Consider the following 5,367-nt stretch of genomic DNA (forward strand, 5'->3'; position numbering starts at 1 on the left):
ACAACCAAACTCTAAGTTTGGTGTTGAACCCCTACATTCAAACTCTAAGTTTGGTGTTGGGAGGTCCCAACAATGCTCTGCACATCTGTGAGGCTCCATGAGAGCCCACTGTCAAGCTATTGACATTAAAGAAGCACTTATTGGGAGGCAACCCAATTTTATTTATCTATGTTATTTTCTTTTCTTTTAGGTTGATAATCATGTGGAGTCACAAAAATAACTACAAAAATTAAAGAAAAATAACAAATAGCATTAAAAATAGCACACCCTTGAAGAGAAACTTATTGGCATTTAAACGCGAGTAAAGGTAGCAGAATGGGCGTTTAACGCCTAGTCTGGCACCATTCTGGGCGTTAAACGCCAGGAAGAAGCACCAGACTGGCGTTAAATGCCAGAAACAGGCTACAGTCTGGCGTTAAACGCCAGAAACAGGCTACAATCTGGTGTTAAATGCCAGAAATAGGTTGCAGCCTGGCGTTTAATGCCAGGAAAGGAATAAAAGCTAGCGTTTAACACTAGAAACAAGCAGCAGTCTGGCGTTAAACACTAAGATTGCACTCTAAGGGCATTTTGCACGCCAAAATGGAGCAGGGATGAGAAATCTTTGACCCCTCAGGATCTGTGGACCCCACAGGATCCCTACCAACCTCAACTCATTCTCTTTCTCTCTCACACCTTCTCATACTACTCTCCCCTCCCAAACCCAACCCGATATACATGAACCTACCTATCCCCCACTCCTATATAAACCCCTCCACACTCCTTCGTTTTCACACATTACATACACTTTTTTCCTTCTTGGCCGAAGCGTTTAACCCCCTTCATCTCCTCTATTTCTTATTCTTCTCCGCCCTTCTTTCTTCCTTTGCTCGAGGACGAGCAAACATTTTAAGTTTGGTGTGGTAAAAGAATTGCTTTTTGTTTTTCCATAACCATTTATGGCACCTAAGGCTGGAGAAACCTCTATAAAGAGGAAAGGGAAGGCAAAAGCTTCCACCTCTGAGTCATTGGAGATGGAGAGATTCATCTCAAAGGTCCATCAAGACCACTTCTATGAAGTTGTGACGAAGAAAAAGGTGATCCCTATGCAATTTAGCTGGAATTATCATAGAGGAAGACATCCTCGTTGAAGAGGTCACCAAAAAGGGGATGGAGCAAACAAGAGAGCCCATTCATGGACCTCAACAAGAGCATGAGGAAGATCCTCATCAAGATATCCCTGAGATGCCTCAAGGGATACATTTTCCTCCACACAACTATTGGGAGCAACTAAGGATAGGAGCACCAAAAGCACTAAGGGTGGAGCACCAAAAGCACTCCATTATCCTCCATGAAATCAGAAAGGACCAAAAAGCTATGAGGGAGGAGCAACAAAAGCAAGGAAGAGACATAGAGGAGCTCAAGCATTCCATTGGATCTTCAAGAGGAAGAACTAGCCGCCATCATTAAGGTGGACCCGTTCTTTAATTTCCTTGTTCTTATTTTTCTGTTTTCGAATTTGATATATTATGTGTTATCCATGTTTGACTCTTTATTACACAATCATTAGTGTCTAGTGTCTATGCCTTAGAGCTATGAATACTTCCATGAATCCTTCACCTTTCTTAAATGAAAAATGTGCTTAATTACAAAAGAACAAGAAGTACTTGGATTTCAAATTTTATCTTGAAATTAGTTTAATATTTTGATGTGGTGGCAATACTTTCTGTTTTTCTGAATGAATGCTTGAACAGTACATATTTTTGATAGTGAGGTTTATGAATGTTAAAATTGTTGGCTCTTGAAAGAATGATGAACAAAGAGAAATCTTATTGATAATCTGAAAAATCATAAAATTGATTCTTGAAGCAAGAAAAAGCAGTGAAAAAAATAGCGAAAAAAAAGAGAAAGACAGAAAAAGAAAAAAGCAAGCAGAAAAAGGCAATAGCCCTTTAAACCAAAAGTCAAGGGTAAAGAGGATCCAAGGCTTTGAGCATTAATGGATAGGAGGACCCAAGGAAATAAAATCTAGGCCTAAGCGGCTAAATCATGCTGTCCCTAACCATGTGCTTGTGTCATGAAGGTCCAAGTGAAAAGCTTGAGACTGAGTGGTTAAAGTCGTGATCCAAAGCAAAAAGAGTGTGCTTAAGAACTCTGGACACCTCTAATTGGGGACTCTAGCAAAGCTGAGTCACAATCTGAAAAGGTTCACACAGTTATGTGTCTATGGCATTTATATATCCGGTGGTAATACTGGAAAACAAAGTGCTTAGGGCCAAGGCCAAGACTCATAAAGTAACTGTGTTCAAGAGAACTAGGAGAAATCAATAATGCTATCTAAAATTATGAGTTCCTATAGATGCCAATCATTCTGAATTTCAAAGGATAAAGCGAGATGCCAAAACTGTTCAGAAGCAAAAAGCTACTAGCCCCGCTCATCTAATTGGGACTAAGTTTCATTGATATTGTGAGATTCATTGTATATTCTCTTCTTTTTATCCTATTTTGTTTTCAGTTGCTTGGGGACAAGCAACAATTTAAGTTTGATGTTGTGATGAGCGGATAATTTATACGCCTTTTGGCATTGTTTTTAGATAGTTTTTAGTTGGATCTAGCCACTTCTTAGTATATTTTTATTAGTTTTTAAGCAAAATTCAAATCTCTGGACTTTACTATGAGTTTGTGTGTTTTTCTATCATTTCAAGTATTTTCTGGCTGAAATTGAGGGACCTGAGCAAAAATCTGATTCAGAGGCTGGAAAAGGACTGCTGATGTTGTTGGATTCTGACCTCCCTGCACTCGAAATGAAATATTTGGAGCTACAGAAACCCAAATGGCGCGCTCTCAATTGCGTTAGAAAGTAGACATCTAGGGCTTTCCAGAAAAATATAATAGTCCATACTTTTCTCTAGTTTAGATGACACAAACTGGCATTCAACTCCAGCTTTCTGCCTTATTCTGGCGTTAAACGCCAGGAACAAGTTGCAAGCTAGTGTCAAACGCCAGAAACAAGTTACAAACTGGCGTTTAACTGCAAGGAAGACCTCTATACATGAAAGCTTCAATGCTCAGCCCAAGCACACACCATGTGGGCCCGGAAGTAGATTTCTGCATCATTTACTTATTTCTGTAAACCCTAGTAACTAGTCTAGTATAAATAGGACCTTTTACTATTGTATTAGATATCTTTGGAACGTTTAGTCCTTAGAAATTTGGGGCTGGCCTCACGGCCATACCTACCTTATTTTTGATGGTGTTTTTGCGGAAAAATGAATTTCCAACACACAAATCCAACCGGCAAGTGTACCGAGTCACATCAAGTAGTAATAACTCACTTAGAGTGAGGTCAATCCCACAGGGATTGATGGATCAAGCAACTTTAGTGGGTGATTAGTTTAGTCAAGCTAACATTGATGAGTGAGAAGTGTGGCAGCAGAATATAAATAGCAGTGAATTTAAATTGCAGAATGTAAATAGGCAGGAAGCTTAAAGAACAAGCAATGTAGATTGCAGAAACTTAAAGGACAAGAAACGTAAATTGCTTGAATCTTAAATGGGTCAGGGATGTGGGATTGCAGAAATTAATCAAGGAAAAATAAATTTCAACAAGTAGAAGAGTAGAGGATTGATTCAATGGAAGTAGATCTTAACAGAAAAGTAAAAATGCCTTGAAGAGTAAACAGAGAAATACTGGTGCTTAATTTGCAGCAAAACAAGTGCTTAAGTTGCAGCAATTAAAAATTGGGTTCAAGATCTCAAGATCTCAGGAGTAGAAGAGACTAGATAACAAGTCTAGATCTCACCCTTCCTTGATCCAACAAGAACAGTTGCAGCGTAAAGAAGAAAAGTGAATTGCAGAATTAAAGAGAAGATGAAGCAGTATGTGAATTTCAATTATGCAGAAAAAGTAAACAAGAGATCTCAATGTGAGATTGAAACAGAATTTCTTCAATTCTCTACCCAAGATTTAAAGCAGAAAAGAAAACTTAAAGGAGAGAGCTATCTATTCCTAATGTTCCCTATTGGAGCCAATCTCCTCCATTCTGCTCCTATTGATGCCTTTATATAGGCTTTACAAAATGAAAAATGAAAATGAAATTAAAACAAATTACAAAAATAAAAATCCTAATTTAATTGATCCATGTGCCTTTGAGTGATGATGTGGGCTTTGCTTGCTTTGGATTTGAGGAGAAATGGGTTTGGTTGGCCTTGATTCAATTTGGTGAGGAATTGAATTAATTTAGATTTTTATTGAATTTTTGGCCCATGTGAAAATTGCTCCCAGGAGGATGCTCAGTTCACAAGTTGATAGGAGGCTGCCCTGCCCTTGTGGAGGGCAGGGCAGAAAATTGTGCATCTGGCCCCTGGTGCGTGCGTGTGGTGTGTTGGTGTGTGCAGGATGCTGCCCTGCCCTCGCGAAGGGCTGGGCAGAACTTTTTGGTGCGCCAGATTTGATGCCTGTGCGTGCTGCTGGTGCTGCCGAACCGTCCCTTGGTGCGCCAGAATGGTGCGCCTGTGTGCATCACCAAGATGCTGCCCTGCCCTTGCGGAAGGCAGGGCAATGTTTCTTTTGGGGAGTGCCAAGTTCGAATCCCATGGAGTGCATTGCTTGGCTTTTTCTTCTTGGCACCTAATTCACGCCTAAGGCTTGGCTTCCTAGAGGTCTTGTGTTCGAAACTTGGTGGAGGAAGTTGTTGCAATTTTTCCTTGAATTTTCATGAAGAAAACACGACATTGCCCTCCAAGAGGGCATTCTGCTCTCCTTGAGGGCAGACTTCCTTGGGTTCCTTGTGTCTCCCTCTTCGAGCCTTGGTGGAAGCATTTTGGTTTATTTTCGCTTGTTTTTGGTCCTTAAAGATGCCTTTTGTTTCTGCCTCAATTGTACGCCAAATATGGATTGCTATATATCGTTGGAAAGCTCTGAATGTCAGCTTTCCAACGCAACTGAAAGCACATCAATTGGACGTTTGTAGCTCAAGTTATAGCCCTTTGAAGAAGGCATGGTCATGCTGTGAGCGCCCAGATTTTACCATAGCGAAAATTCTTGCTTCCAACCTCACTTTGCATCACGATTCTGCCCTACCCTTGGGAAGAGCAGGGCAGTGTGCGTGCTGGCTGCTTCCTTCTTTGATTTGGTCATGGGCCACGCTTTTAAAAGCGTGGCCTAAGGCTCCAAAGTGTACCCCAACTTCAAAGTGTACCCCAAAGCTCTTTTTTTCTCCTTTTTTGTGCTCCTTTGCTTCTTTTTCTTCTTATTTCCTACAAGATTTATAAAATTAAAATATCAAGAAAATATATCATTTAAGTACAAAAGCATTCAATATTTTAGCACAAATCATCAATTTCTTGTATGAAAAAGCATAGAAAAATAGGTATATGATGACTTGT

Source organism: Arachis duranensis, chromosome 5, assembly GCF_000817695.3.
Source record: "Arachis duranensis cultivar V14167 chromosome 5, aradu.V14167.gnm2.J7QH, whole genome shotgun sequence".
NCBI classification, from domain to species: domain Eukaryota; kingdom Viridiplantae; phylum Streptophyta; class Magnoliopsida; order Fabales; family Fabaceae; genus Arachis; species Arachis duranensis.